The sequence below is a fragment of the Lontra canadensis genome, unplaced genomic scaffold (assembly GCF_010015895.1).
Source record: "Lontra canadensis isolate GAN:19392208 unplaced genomic scaffold, GSC_riverotter_1.0 scaffold73, whole genome shotgun sequence".
NCBI classification, from domain to species: domain Eukaryota; kingdom Metazoa; phylum Chordata; class Mammalia; order Carnivora; family Mustelidae; genus Lontra; species Lontra canadensis.
Genome location: NW_022631067.1, coordinates 3,310,809 through 3,327,456, shown reverse-complemented (window position 1 = coordinate 3,327,456; position 16,648 = coordinate 3,310,809).

Here is a 16,648-nt window from a genome sequence, read left to right as displayed (position 1 = left end):
GGATGCGCTGGTTTAAGATACTGCTCTGGGATCACTGTAGAATAAGTTTTGCTTTCATACTTCCACATTTTGAATGGTAAAACAGTTCCGGACTGAAAAGAGAGTCAGTGGAAATTTAGTTTTCTCAGAATGTCTATTTTTTTTTTTTAATTTGTGTGCTTGTGTTTCAGTTTTTGTTGCTGAGTGTGTGTGTGTGTGTGTGTGTGTGTGTGTACATGCGTGGAAGGTGAGGGACGGGATGCTTGTTCCCTGAGGACCACTGAGTTTGACCCCTACTTGGCTGTGCTAAGGCTAACTGAGAAAAGTCCAAATGTGTCCAACCACTTGACTTTCCAGGTCAGCTATCGAACCAGATACTACGGGATTCCATCAAAGAGCATATTAGAGATGCCTGGGTTAGGGAAGAAATGCGTGTGGCATTCCTGAAAGCCACAATGGGGCTTGAACTACAGAAGGAAGCTATCATCACCACTGACAGATGCTTGTTGTGTAAGTAACCAGACTCCCTATAAAGAAACGGACTGCCGATTTAAATAAAAATGGAAGCAACCCAAGCAAGACCTAGGAGAGCAGTTACTCTGGTCTTCCCTGCCTGTTTCCACACAGATAAGAATCCTCGTCTCTAATGAAACCGACAGCTCCACTGGCACATAACTCCATGACGGGACATGTGAGCACAAATAGTTGAAATTGCTCAGAGGGAGAAAGTCAAAAGTGCATTGTGCAATCTGACTCTTCGGAATGTCAGTGTGATGCATGAATCACCTGAGAGGCTTTGCCTCAGTCCATTTAAAGACATTATTCAAAGGAAATCTGTCTACACATCACTGCCCAAAAAGGAGACTTTTCTCTTTCAAAATTAAATGAAATCCTCAGCTAATTTCTCAGCAGCAGGTGTCCTGACTACTGAATATGAGCTCATCTACCATGTGTTTATCCTTCGTGGCATCTGAAACTTAGACTCTAGGAAACTCAGATTTGTAAGGAGCATAGTCAAAGAGCAGGAATCTTAGATCCTAGATTGTGCCAAACCACTTCCCAGACAGGTGACCTTGAGCAAGTGCCTTCACCTCATTGAGCTTTCATTTCCTTCTTTGTTAAGGATTGCCCAAGCCTCTCATCACGCTGGAGTTGTGTGACAGTCACAAGACAACATTGACTGTAAGGTTTGATGAAGTCTACCTCATAGGGACACTATAATGATTACTATAAGATTTTAGTATCGTATAAGCAGAAGCTTTTGAAATTTACTGAGTAAAGTTTTAGTTGAAGATATTGGAGTAAATGAATCTGTCCGAGAAAGCTCACAGGGCCAGTCAGAAAGAGGCAAAGGGAATAAAAGCCAAGAGGAAGACTAATACTGAGGAAGAAGGCCTGTCCACAAGCAGGAGGAGAGCAAGTAGGGTTACTGAAAGTGGTGCTAACAGACACGTCTCCTTTATAGAAGAAACAGACCAGAGAGGTGGTCACAGGCATCACACAACCCGAGGGCAAGTAGGAAGATCATCACTGCATTAACATTTTTAGGTTTGATCATCAGGAAGGCACAGCCTTGTTTCTATGAAGGGAGTTTTCTTCTGGTCAAGGACCACCTGTCTAGTGATTTTAACCGGACACTTGACATCATCCACGTTGGTCAGAGTCTGGATTCCTGCCTTTCTGGATTCCTGGATTCCTGCCCAAGGCTTTCTTCTGGAAGGTTGTGAATTTACGTGAGCATCAGCTTGACCCTTATAATTCTTTGGTGGGTTGTTTTTATGCTTCATTAGAATGCATTTACAGAAAGGCTAGTTTAGCCTTACTCCTGTGGTATGGCCTTTTTAGAGGCTCTACTGAATGCCCTGGTTATTCAACAAGGTCTCTCCACACAAGCTAAATGGAGGGCAAATATCTCCCAGCTCTATGGGAAGTTCAGTAGTTTTTTTTTGTTTGTTTTCTTTTTTTAGCTTGTACTCCCCTGATCGTTATCTTCCCTTACTAGTTGTTCTTTATCCTACTATTAGTTCAGAAGAATGTTCTAAAAGAGACCCAAGGGAAACTCACAGTAGACTCTGGACTTCTTTCTCCGCGTGGCCCCTTGCTCTCCAGTACTCTGCCCCACAAATTCCAGGTATGCATTCCCTGCGAATTTACCTTTGAACCAGAAATCTCAGCCTCCCTGAATTCTGATCTCTATCACCTAATCTCAGTGAGGTCACATGATCTGCTTGGGCTCCCCCTTCCTGGGCCATAATGCAGAAGAATCATCCAGGCAGAAAGCCAAGACATCAAGCGATCACCTCATTCGTGGCTTTCCTGTCATGGATTATGTTCCCATACTTTCTTTGCCTGATATCCACAAAACACACATTTTGTACCATTTTTTCTAGCAGTTTATGGCTTGAGGGCTAGTATAGTACCAGCTACTACATTTTGGGCTGAGTCAGAAGTCCCTTGAGGGCTCCTAGAAAAAGGACTTTCAGTAACAGCAGAGGAAACAGAACTGAGTTTTCAGAGGATTGGGGCATAAATGGAAAAAAGAAATGAGTCAGTACGTATAAGAGACTAGCAAAGAAGAAGAAAATGGAATCATGACCTGAGAAGACATATTAATTTTCCTTACTACTGTTCAGTTACCTATAATTTAATTTGGACAGTATTTCTAAGAGTTAATATTTATAAGTCCTTAAAGGAGTGCCGGATTCATCTGCTAATATAAGTTTCTGAGTACAGAGCCCTAGAAGATTCCAGGTCAGCACCACTTATCACAATTGTAAAAAAAATTACTGTGTATTTTCTCTGTAATGAACTTCTTCCCCCTCAGATCATAAGCCCTATGTGGGTAGGAACTGCGTTTACTTTTTTAACTCAGTCTCTCTACCCATTAACAAAATACCCACAACATGGGCCCATAACAGTGCCTGGATAAATGAGGCATTAGTAAACCTTGTAGGATTGAACCCCTTCCCTGTGGGATCAGAGTCTTTCTCCTGGTAGTGTCAGAATTGAGCATATGTCAGAAAGATACCCGGTCAATGTCTGCTGCCATTGGAGAACTGACCAGTATGGGGAAAAACTTATTCACATCTGGTCACAGATGTGTTCACGATAAGCAGGGGAGAAGAGAGAGAGAAAAAAAAAAGTAGTATTTTCCACACAATGACCGTAAAAAACAGTACCTGTAGAAGCATAGAAGTAATATGTAGGAGAGATAACCATAGAAGCTAGTCTTCCCTTAAAATGCTTATTTTGTAAATTTGACAAAAAGCGCATGTAAATAGCTAATATAATCTTAAACAAAACTAACATTAAATTCTTTAAAAAAGCAAAAGCAAAATAAATATAATGAATCTAACTGTTTAACACGTTCATGGCATATCCACATGGAGAGGAAAACTTCCATGTAACTTTAAGAAATATTAATAAGCTATACATTCCCAGTGGCTTGATGCTAAAACAAAACTGAAGAACAATATTATGCTCTTTTCAATAATCATATTGTTAGTGATAGTACTGAGATAGCTATCCTGAGACAATACTACTACCCTCTGTGTGTAATGAGTAATTGGTGTGAGATAAATCAAGTGAGCAATTATGGTGTTGTCATTGAAAACAGGAATTTTCAACATGGGAAAGATACAGATGTAAGGTGGTGGAGATGAATAATAATCTGTAGTCCTGAATTTAATTTGTAATTATCATTCACTATGAACTCACTGTATCATTGTATCTTATTGATACTGAACTCATTGTATCTTCTCAGGGATTTGTATGTGTCTTTGTGTGTTTAGCTCTGTCCTCTGAAAACATCTAGAAACAGTGACTAACCCAGTAGAAATTAGCACCCCTAGCACCAAGACTGTGGTTTTTAAATACTGTTTCCCACTAAAGCAGACCAGGACTCCTTGCTGATATGACACTTCCAGTTTGAGGAAGAAAATTTTCAAGATAAGTCTGTAATATTTAGTCATTCCAGAAAGCAAGAAGCTAGCAAATACCACTAGTCTCATGGCCAAAGACTTTAGGAACCACTTTCAAGAGACTTTCACAGGCCAATGGATAACTTTGCGATTAATAAATTGAAGTACATCAAAGATGTTAATTCGTGTGTTTATAATAATACTCAAACCACATAAGACATATGTAGAATGTAGTAGGAAAACAACTTGTTATTTGGAAAACTAGTAAATAAAAAGACATAATCAAGCAAATATAATATTTCCTGTAACTTTTCTGGTAGGATTCTACCTCAGGATAACTGAATCATATGTGAGGGGAAAATATCCTTTAAGACACATTTTAGGCAGTAAATTTAAAAGAAATGATCACATTAATATATCACCATTTTACAACCCCTAAATTATTTAGATTATAAATGGAAGCTACCTTTATAAAAAGGATGGCCAGACATCGAAATCCTTCTACTGTCTGTAAGGAATTTTTGCATAAAAAGGAAAATAAAATTATAACTCAAATCTCTAGGTCTAACTTCCAATTTGCAGAAAACACAGGATGCAAAGGAATTACACAACAGGTACATAGCAAAACGTGGAAAATATCAACAAAGTTTCTTCAACAAAGAAACTACAATGAGATATCTGGTGGGCTCAGTGGGTAGAGTGTGGGATCTTGATCTTAGGGTTATGACTTTGAGCCCCACATTGGGTACAGAGATTAATTTAAAATATAAGATCTTAAAAAAAAAAAAAGCTGCAAGGAAAACATCAGAAGCCACATATTTATTAAGAATGATTTAAGAGACAAGTCAATGAATTACAGTATATGGACCTTTATGAAATTCCTGAATTAAGCAAACCATAGGAAAGGAAAAGATTAGAAAAACGTAACACTGGATGGGTATTTAGTAACAGAAAAAATTACTGATAATTTTTTTGAGTGTGATAACAGTGTTGAGGTTATCTTTCTAAAGAATCCTTACCTTTCAGAGATGCATTGAAATATTTATGGAAGAAATGAAATTGTGGCAGACCGCACTCTGTGCTTCAGAGCCAAAATGTACCAGGAAGACAGAGCCTCGGACAAAGAGGAACACTTGGTTTTATCGCCTTGCCAGGCAGGCTGTGGTCTTCAGAAACCAGAAGCCCATGCGGAGGAAGGGGCTGTGGGGTTTTACAGGAAATACAAGATCTCACTGGTTTTGGCAGGAATTGTGTCCGTGCTGACAGCCTGGTTCATCACCTTTCCAGGGTGGAACCGGGTTCCTGAGAGAAAAGGCCAAGAAGGGAGGAAGAGAGGTTTGCAGAAGAGAGGAAAAAGGTTACTTTAAAATGCAGCTTCATGGAAGCATTTGTGCTGCCATTTTGATTCTCGTTCAACTTCCTGCTTTTAAAGGGTTTCAGCGTGACGGATGGGGTTTGCTTCAACGCTACCAGGGAGGGGCGCGCAAGGTAGGAGTACTGATGGAGCAAGACTGTCTTCGGGTGAACTTTTGAAGCTGGGCGATCAGTGCATGAACTTATGTCATCCTCTTTCTCTAATTCTTAAAGGTTTGAAATTTCCACAATACAAAATGTAAAGTATTGTCTTTAAAAGTGCCATGCTGTGGATATTCGTTTAAAGAAAAGAACTTTTGAAATCTGTAGAAATATAATAGATCTCGTGATAATAAAAAGAGAGTCGAAAGTTAATATTCTTTAAATTCCAGAGGGAAGGAGAAGGAAGGAAGGAAGAAGGAAGGAAAAACCATGGCTGTTACACAAACTTTCCTAGTATTTGTACAGAGTTTTAAAGAGGTGAAAGTCGTAAATCTTGGTCACCCAAAATTACTCTGAGGTAATGTCAATTTGAAGGCATTTTTACTTGGAGCTCTGGGGTGATGTCCCAAGAGGCGTAAGCAAGAAATCCCATGCGGCAGAGTGGATGATACACTGAACGTGCCACAGGATCCTCGCCGCCGCGCAGACACAATCAGCAACGGCCGGACACTGGTCCTTGGGGTGCGGCCTGGGAGGTGGGAAGCTCCGGCCTGACAGCCTTGAGCTGGGAGCAGGTGCAGGGCTGAGGCCCCCAGGGGTGAGTGCAGACAGCTGCCCCGGCCACATCCCCGTGGGACAAGGTACATGGACCCAGTAGATGGGCAGCGTGCTTCTTACAACATTTCCCAGGATAGGGCCATAGTCTCATTTCCTAGCAAAATCCTTCAATGCTGTCATATTCTAACAGAATCCAGAGCCCCTCTGATGCAGCAGGGCCACGGGGGACCACCTCCCCCCACTGAGCATCCCCAGCACCCCGGAGCACGACTGAAGTCCTGTCCGAGACCTCTGTCGCTCCTTCTACTTGTCACGTCCTGTCACCCCTGGGCTTGGCTTTGCTAGTACACAAGAATGGGTCGTCCTTGAACTTCTTGAACTTCTCAGAATTCTCCATCTCTGCATCTCTTCACTGAAAATGTCATGGACCTTCTTTTCTCCCTGTCTTTCTACTTTCCTGTTTTTCTCTTAAATCTCAAAAAAACTGGAAAACTTAAACCTGGAGGCTCATTCTTGGGTTTGACACATTAAACAAATGAACGGTTTCCCACTGATGAATCACCTTTCAGGCCCCTTGGAAATACAGGTTAGTTATGCGAGAGAAGGTCTGCCCGTCGGGACACAAGGCCATCGTTCAGGTACCGGGGAGCCCCAGGTGTTGAAGCCATCCACTGCAGGGATCCCACTGCATAAAATCAGGGGCGCGTGTGAGCTGTCACAGGCCGATCTCCTGAACGCAATTCGGGAGAAGCGACACGCCGCCATCACTCATGTTAGCGCCTCTTCGGGCAACGATGTTTGAAATAATCGACCAATTCATCAAAGGCAACATGGGACTTGGGGTGGGGTGGGGGGACAAAGGTGCTTTTTCAGGACTAGTGAAAGCAATGACATTTCTGTTTACGATTTGTTAGCTTTAAATAGTCAATACGTGTTTGCAATGACTTCCAAATTTTGAGGTGCGATTTCACTTATAAGGATATGCAATTTTTAAGATTTATGGAGAGGGTGTTTCTTCCGCAAACACTCAGCTTTGATAATTATCAGGAGAATGATTCATTCTGTCTCGGAAGTTAAGTGCATGATAAATGGAATGCTTCTTCGGGCTTGCAATTTCCGAAATGTGAAGAATGCCCATTTCTTTGATAATCACCTCAAACCCATTAATGATAACTGTAAGCATTTTGGGGCAGCAAGTTGGTAATAACTGTGCATCTAGAGTAGTATGATATCTATATTAATCTCTTTTTCTTCATTCTCAAAGCAGACGTCACAAAACCCAGAATCATATCCGTGTTTCCTGAGACCCTCCCCAGACACTCCAGGCAGGTAACAGCTCCTGGGGTCAGCAAGCTCTCTCCTCTCTGCCATCCTGAAACCCAGCGGGAACCTGGAATCCAAAGAATGTGTTTGCATTATCGAAGAACTCTGGCTTTACCGCGAGGTCCACGCTGGGATTCCATTCTAGTGACTTGACTGAAGGCATCTCTCGTGACTCATTACTCAGTTCCCACAATCCGTTTGAGAACTTGTTTATGTTACCGAGAGCGTGGGGAGCCCACTTAGGAGTCTCTGACAATCGACCATCAAAACTAAGATTAAACACGTCTGGCGTGATCACACTGTCCCCGGACACTTGAGCTGCAGGGAATCAGGAGATCAGCAAGGCCTTTCTGATTTTCCAAATGAGCCCATGGGAAAGGTCACCCCCAAGTCACTTTGGGAAATGTGCCTGCCTTGTGATCCCATTCACAGCTCGTGGAACCGGCCCGTCCTATCCCGGTGCTTCATGAAGCCTGGTGCCGTTGACAGAACACGGCTTGGGTGGACATCCTTTCCCGTGACAACACCTCGTTCCAGAAATCACAGACCTGTACTTCAGCCCTTCTGTGTGTTTCCTCCTCCAGCGGAGCACAACTGACCACTGGGAGAGAGCGATCAAAGCAAGCAGGCCACGCACCTGTCCGGGGACCCCAGACACCTGTTCGCCGGGACCCATTGGCTCCTGTGAGTGACTCTTCTTTCGTGGAGACTTATTTGAAAACAGGGTCTAAAAGCCCCCCTGTAAGACATCTCCGCCAAACAAACCACGTTTTGGTCCCTTTCCCAACTGTGTGACGGCCACCAGCCCGTGTGTCTGGGATAGTCATTCATTCTGACGCACAGAGGCCTGGCTGTGTCGACTCATTTTCTAGCAAGAGGATGAAACCGTGTTGTCTAGGGAACGGGATAGGAGTAGAGGGGTTTGGGAAGTGGGAATTTTATTCTTGCTCCTACGCTAATTCTCCGGCGACCTCAGCCAAGCCCTATGAATTGTTACTATCTGCAGAGTGAAGATAATGGACAGGCCCTCCCCTCCCCCAGGAGAGTCCTGGGGATTAATTAGGCAGCTCATTTGAGATGCAAAGTGCTGGGAGCCCACAGGAAAAGTGACTGGAGAACAAAGGGGGCTCACACTCGCGCTAGCAGCCAGGGACCACACCAAAGACACTCTCAGGAATCCACTTGGTGGCACACCCATATTTGTTAATTAACTGGGATGAGGAAGTCATTATGGCCAGGAGGGGTTAATGGAAAGCTTGAACTTGCTCAAATCGCCCCATAGAGATGTAAATCGAGGGCTCCTTTGTTCTGAAAGAGGGCCGGGTCCTCCAGCCTCCAGCTACCCAGCACCTTCTAGGAACCCCGAGGAAGTCCTTGGGAGCTTGAACATTTTTTCAATGAAAGGTGAAATCCGGTTCTCCCTGTCAGAAGGAAAAACTCTTCTTCAAAAAAATAAAAAGGAAGAGCAGAAGCTAACCAGCACTCCTCCCGTCATCCTTTCACAGAAACGTTCCCTCTGGCACTCACTGCAGCACCGTGTGAGCCCTCGCTCACACGCACACACTCAAGCTTGCACAATCATGTGCACACCCACGCTTATGCACACTCGCACACCCCTGCTCACATTCGTGCACACGCGCGCTCACACACTCACATGTACATGCACTCACACATACACGCCCATGCTCACACTCGTGCACGTGCTCACAAGGGCACACTCACATGCACACATGCTCGCTCACACTTATGAACGGTGAAACACACTTGCACAGTCATACTTGTACTCATACCTGCCAACTCACACACATGCACACTTATACACTCACACGTACACGCGCTCACATGCCCACAGTCACGACTCACACGCACATGCTCACACTCACACTCACACACCTGTTTACACTCATGCTCACGCATGCATACACAAACTCACACAGATATGCTCACGCGCACAGACATGCTCACACATTCACATACACTCAAATAAGGAGTCTAGCAAGAAACCAGAAGAACACACCGGGAGGATCCCTAAAAGTCCTCAGCCAGCCTGGGGCAGGGGGCAAATGTGAAGGGTGAAGGACGCCGCGGAAGAATGAAACATCTGGAATTTGTGGAGCGCCGTCAGCTTTGCAAGAGAAGCCTGGAGGAACCCAAACCAGCTGGGAAAGTTACGGACTTTGATGTTTGCCTTTTTGTTGAAGGCAGGTATCTTTGCAGGGCCAATTTCGGGAGGATTACTGGGGGAGGGAGGGGTACTGATAAAGACCCAGAGGACAGCATTCCTGGGCTGGCTCCCACCCACCCCCAGGGGAGCCCAGAGCCCAGGGTGGGTCAGATGCACTCACAACTCGGACTCCTCTAACCAGCTCCTACCGACCAAGGAGCCTGTCTGAGTGGCGCTCAGTATAGACAGCCAGGGTGACCCTTCAGAGCCCTGCACTCCGGCTTGCCCCCTCCCAGGAGCCTGGAAGAGGTGTCGGAGAGCGGCAAGGACAACTGACTCTGAAGCAGGATGGAAATATATGGGGAGAAGCCCGTTCGGGGAGAAGCCCGTTCCAGGAGAAGGAAAAGCGTGTCCTTCTCCATCATTCCTCTGGCTTCTCCCGTCCGGGAAGGCACCACCAGCATCCTCACAAGGAAGATGTACGCACCCCGGCTAATCACGCAGACGGCTCTGGTCCTGAGGCCGCTTTCACCCAGAGGACGTTTTCTGTCTGCACCAGAGAGCTCAGCTCTCCAGAGAGGAAAGACTGTTTTCAGAATTACTGCCCCCGGCAGAAGAACACAGAGCTGGGGGTGTTGTTCACTCTCTCTGGTCTTGGAATTTCTGAGTCCGGAGCAGCCAGATGGGTCAGGTGTTGGGGGTGTAGAGGGGGTGCACCTGCCTGTTTAGGGTAAATGAGGTATTGCTGGACCAGCCTCTGTGTCTCAGGATGGGAAGCGCTGGGCAGAGATCCTTGGGGGAGGCTGACTTTCCCAGAGAGGATCATGGGAAGCCACATTTCAGGGCTCCCTTCCTCCTTCCAGCTCAGCAAGACCAGAGAATGCAAATTTAAAGACTTAGAAAAAACAAATCTCTAGAGGAAGGGGTACCCCGTGGGACAGCATGACTTGTGCAAACGTAAACACGGAAGTTGTCTAACTTTAGAAAGTGGTTAGGCCCTCCCAGGGTCTCAGGATCCCATCCCTGCCACCAACCGTCCTGGCTCACTTACCATCTATCTCTTCTGTTTTGTCCTGGACCTTGGATCAGCAGCCATGGGAAAGGCGAGCAGAATCCTCCTACATCCAAACCCAAATACAGCCCCAAGGGGTACCGAAGGAGGTTGAGAAAAGGGCAGAAGCAGGCGGGCCCGTTGGACCTCCCCCCGCCCAGCCCAAGGCAGGTGCAGACGCTCCCCGTTCCCGAGGAACCACACATCCTTACTGTTCTTAACTCAGAAGACACGGGGGCCCCAGAGAATGGGAACCAGCTAAGTCCAGTCCTGCCCCCCTCACCCTGGGCCTGTCCTGTTCGTCCACCACTGCCCCACACCTTGTGCAGCCATGGTCAACGCTCACCGCCTCCCTTCTCCCGCTTACGTAATAGAGAACTCGAATCACTCATACTCAGCGAATGCGTGTGCTTTTCCCTGTGAGCCTGTTTCTGTTAGCCAGGGCCCCCGACAGGGGTGAGGACAACATTTCCCTGTCCTGCCCCTGCCGCGGGCGCGAGCCACTCCCTCTCAGACCTCCTGGGCTCCTCATGTTCCTCAGCGCGGGAAGCTCAGGGCTCCGCAGGCCCTGGCCTTCCGGGAGCTGCCTGCCCTCAAGAGAGAGTCCTGGGGGGCTCACCGTGTCTGGGTCAGCCCCAGTGGGACCCGGGAGCAGACTCAGAGCCCTCGGCCGCCCGACTCTGGAGGCGCTGCCTCCCCTTCCTTCGCCAGCTCTTCCCGCGCCGCTCTGTAAGTCAAGGAAGGACTGAGAGCCGCTTTTCCGAAGAACATTAAAAACAACACCGTAGCCTCTCATAAAGTTTTCTCCCCTCCAGAAGTGTTCAGGCCGGGGACTTGGAGGCCCGATGGCTGGGCCCAGTGCCCAAGACTCGCTACGGACCCCAGGAAGTTCTCAGTCCCGTGCGGGTCAGCGTGTTGACCTGTAAACCTGCGGGGTATGAGCACCTCCTTCTTGCGGCTGTTGTGCCTACCAAAGCAGGAAGTACCCACAGACCCGAACTACTGCCCCCACCCCCAGCCAGGTAACAGGGCAGGGCAAGGGCAGAACGGCCGGCAAGCACTCATGGACGATGTCCCAGGACTTTGATCTCTGGCATTTTAGGATTATTTTTACCTCCAGCAAGAAGAATAGCATCAGATTTTCATTCTGCAAACACAGGCGACTGTAGTACTGGATCTTAGTCCCTTTTCCTCTTATGTTAGTATTTTGACATGGAGCTGTCAGCCTTGCGAGGTGGGACTGAGACAGGAGGTCAGGTAGAGAAGGCACAGTGACCCAGCACACGGCTGTGTCCCCCAGATTTGGTAATACAGGGACAGCCTGTCCTCGGCCACATCAGACGGAGCGAGGTCCTGATCTCTCAAAGGAATTTACGAAGGGTCTGAGCTTCGTTCTGTTGCTATGACCAGAGTGGAGGGGATGGGCGTTGAGGGGTGACAAGGGACGGGCGGCCTCGCCAGGCGGGGATGCAGCTGAGAGCCAGGGCCCCGCCAACGGAGGAGAGAGCAGGGCTTAGCTAACCCGTGGAGGGAACAGGCTGGCCCCTCCCATCAGTGCTGCTGGATAAAACGCGGGCAGCTGGGTTAGTGTAAGTGTCGATGCACAGCCAGCAGGAGTTGAGTTAAGCATGTCCAAGGGTTACATGTTGTGTATCTACCCCATCCAATCAGTTCTGTTTCTCCCGAGAATCATTAACCCCGAGAGACTGTGAGACTGTGGGGCTCTCATGTCCAACGTCTGCTGTTGTCTAGGGGCTGGAGACCCACCGAACTGTGGGTGTTGCTGTTTGAGTCCAAATGCTGTCTGCCGGCAGAATTCCCACCTCCTGGTTTTTAATCTCGGAACCTTCAACTGATTAGATGAGGCCCACCCACATGGAGGAAGATAAACTGTTTTATTCAAAATCTACTGATTTAAATGCTAATCTTATCTTAAAAATACATTCACAGAGACATCTAGAATAATGCCGGACCAGAGGTCTGGGCACTGTAGCACAGCTAAGTTGACACCTGGAATTAATTATCACATTAGGAAAGACAGCTCGCCGAGCCCCGTGTTTGAAAATCTAGTGACTTCGCAGCGATTTGCAGCACATTCGTGGGAATCTAATCCCAGACATGTTGAGTCATAAAGAAAAACAGCAAACATACGGTGCAGCTATCAGAAGTGCTCCGGGCATATGCCTCGTGGATGAGGAAATCTGTTTTTTTAAAGAATTGGTCACCTAGAGATGTTTTGTTTTGCTTTGCTTTTTCCTTCTTCTTTGTTTGAAAGGGCAGAGCTTTCTGGAGCCAGCTGAAATTTGAAGTCTCTGGATCACTACAGACAAAACAAGTCACTGTAGCCAACTCGTTTGGCCACGGAGGCACTTGGGGCCTCCCAATCGAAGGCTAAGTTGAGCTCAGCCATCTCCCCTGTGCGAAGGTGACAGCTCTGTCCAGGTGGACCTCTGGGGACTGTTCACGACAAGAGATGTCCTGCTGGAGGTACCAAAGTATTAGGATGTTGACGATCTGGAGCCACGGGAAGCTCTCTGTGTGCAGAGGGGAAGCCTCCTGCACATTTAACAGAGGGACTGGGCTTGCTGGGGGCAGGGCGGGCCATGAAGTCCTCGCACTCACCTCCGCTCCTCTCCTGTACCCACGTAGCTCTCAGCTGCTGCGAGGTGTCCTCGGAATCGGCCTATCGCACAGTAAATCCATTCAGGAGAAGACAGTGAAAACCCCAAAGCAAGGCTGTTTCCTCTAAAAAAATCCTCAGCAAGAAAGGGGAAGTTTGAACAGTTAGCGCGGAGAGCATCTGCTCTGCCCCAGGCCTTGTTTTTTTCCGCCTTCTTTGGAGACTGAGAAAAACTTTGTCCTTAGCTTCCAGAGGGAGACAATGGGGCCTTATTTCCCAGAGCCGCGGGTGGGAAACGGGAGTGTTTGAATCCAGCCAGCGCTGGCTCTAAGAAACCTTCCCAGTGGACAACGCGTGCTCCATCCCAAATAACCCACGTGAGGAAATTTCCCGGGCCATCTCCGTTCTGGTCTTGTGCCACCAGAAAGGCTTCTGTCTAAAAGGCTTTAGACAAACGACCCTCCCCCTGGGTTCTCACCGTCTTCCCAGGCACACCCGCAAATAACAGTGAACCGGGCAGGAAGCGTTTTATTCTTACTTCTCCAGGATTCACCGTGGGCCGGACACTGCTGGAGAAACCGGCACATACCAACTTCTTTAATCCTAACGAGAACCCCCATGATGTAGGCCCCCACGTGGCATCTGGCCCCAGAGCTCACTCTATTTCCCACGGGAATGCACTGTTTGGGGACATTTCAAAACGACAACTGACACACAAAACAAAATGTCCTAGGACGCTTTAAAAAGAGTGTCCTCACAGAACTCATCGCATTTTCCTCCCATTACTGCCTGTGAGCTAAATCTTCCCTTTCCTTCGTCCCATCCAGGGGAGGGAGAAGGGAGAGCAGCCTGGGAGAGGTGGAGGGTCAGAAACCTGGTCCCCCGCTTAGCATCAAAGTCTTCCCAGAGTCACACAAGCCAAACAGCAATCCATCACCTTCCTCCGGAAGCCCACCTCGTCAGTGATGACCATCCGCCTTCCGCTCTCCCGGTCTCAAAACCTAACCATCAGCTTTGGTCAGCTCTCTCCTTCTCCCGCTTGCCTCCAAACCGGGCTCTCAACGTGTCCTCTGGAAGGCACGTGTACAACGGGGAAATGGCGGTCCCCCCGCAGGACCACACAGTGATGGGAAGAGCACCATGGTCCAGAGGTCATGGTTTTGTCATCTCATGGAGGGGATGCAGCCAGGACACGGGTCGTGATGGGTCAGGGTAAGAGATGACAGGGACATGAGAGAAGGAAGGCGTCTGAGACCCTCACTGGATGTGCTGAGGCATCTCGGAGCAGGACACGCCTCTGTGTGGCCAAGACAGAGAAGCCGGCAGACTGGGAGCTGCAACCGAGCCCCTCAGGAGGCACAGAAAGGGGGCAGGGCTGGGGCTCGAGGGGATGGGGGAGGGGACGGCAGTGAAGGGTCCTTCCAGCAGATGTTTAGGGGGTGATGACGAGATCAGAAGAAGAAAGTCTTAAAGCTAAAACTTCTTAAAATCCCATACTTCCTCTCTGGCTGCAGTGGGATCCCGCCGGCCGAGGCTCTTGTCACCTGCTGCTTGCTGGACCGCCCTGGCTGCCCCACCAACCACGAAACCCACGGGCCTCCCCTCTGCAGAGGGCTGCGGGCAGCCTCACGCATCCCTTTCCGTGGGGGCACTCATCATTTACCCACAGCTGTATGCCTTGCTCCCACTCCCTCCTTCCCTGTTTCCAGAAGAGCCTTTCTACTGAAGTTAAAGCCACCTCCTCCCTGTGCTTTGGCGCCCATCTTGTCCCACCGACTTGGAACCCGCCTCCCCACTATTTCCCTGTGACCATCGTGCCCCGAACATGTACTCTTCATGGACCTGCTTTCCAGAAGACACCCGGACCGCTGCAAAGCAGAGCTCACTCGGGAGATGGCATCACCAGTGGTGGTTGAGCTGGGCTGGGAGGAGCAGAAAACCCGAGGAGGCGAATTACAGTTTATTTGGAATTGGTTTGATGTCACGGGAAGCCCAAGGTTGACTTGGTGGCTATGAGATGCTGAGATGGCCCCGGCAGTTCCATCTTGCTGCGATGCCCTTCTTAGCAGGTCACTTTATCTTCGGACGGTTGCACGATGGTTGTTCGTCTGTCAGATAGTCTTCTGACAGCACAAAAGGGACAAAGGCCAAATGTGATCTTTCAAATCCCCCAAAAGAGTCTGGAGGCCAGGGAGCCCCTTCAACCAGGCCTCAATGCATGGTGGCCACTGCAGTCGGGCGACCTGACGCCCACCCGGATGAAAGTGGGTTCTCTTGGGAAGGAACCAGAAGATGACCCTAGACAGCGTAGTTCTGCTCTTACCACGATCTCTGTTCTCCCAGCGCTTCAGATGCCATCTAACGGGGCTTCTCGGAAGCCTTCTCTCTTCTTGAATTACCTTCTGGTGGCTTCCGGGACAGCACACACTGCTGCGATTTCTTCCACTTCCGTTCCTCCTCCGTCTCTTCCGCAGGCTTGTCCTCTATTGCCTCACCCTGTGGTCGCCTTTCCGGTGTTCTGGCACCCGGGGCAGGGCGCTGGCTCCCCTCTGCTCTTGCAAGGCCGACCCCAGGCTTCAAGCAACAGGACCACAAGTCACCAGCTGCCCCAGAAAGGGAAAAGGTGGGAGACGGGTAGTTATGGACCCTCGTGTGGAGGCTTAGAGGGACCGCGGCCGAGAGGTCTCCAGCGTCCTTGGCCTTCCCTTCCCAGTGTCAAGATGACTCTTGCCGCTGCGGAGAGAGTGACCAATGTCTGTACGCCTCAGCTTGGATCTCAATGTCCTCCCTATCTGCCTTCATTCTTCTGAGTTGATCCTACCTGCCCACACCGCTTGTGCCCTCCCCGGTCCTGGGCTCAGGCTCACGGAGCCACGCCTGGCTGATGCTTCATCCTCACGGTGCAAGGGGGACGTGAGGGCATTGCTGCCCTCCCATGTCCACTCCAGCCCCTGGAGGGCTTCTTGCACCACTTTGTGGAAACGACCCTTCTCCTGAAGCACAAATCTGCTCCTGTCATCCCTGAGGGTATGAACACCTTTCCTTTACATCAGGGGAGGACTAAAACCGCGACCTTGTTCCGCAAACCCCACCTTCCCCCCCACCGACTCCACCCCCCCCCCCCGTGGCATCTCCACCACCCGCACCCCCGGTCCCAGAACCACCCCCCGTGGCATCTCCACCACCCGCACCCCCACTTGTCAGCTGTCTCCTCTCTGGAGCACACGTCTCTTCTGAAGCACAAGGCCCCATCCCTGAAAACACTTTATTTCTCTTCTCCGTGTCTTTTACTCAATCTGTTGGTTTTAGGCGGATGCTGAGCCCCGGCAGGAAGAAGTCGGTCCCGTCTGCCCCCGCCTGAGCGTGGGTTTCTCTGCGGTCCCCGGCGGCTGCTCCGGCTGCGGCGGGCGCGGCGGCGCCCGGGGAGCGTCTGTCCAGTTCCAGCCGCGCGGCCTCCGCAGCCTGCGTGTTGCGGGGTGAGGCCCGGGGCTCCCGCCGCGGCTCCAGCCCTGCGTTCC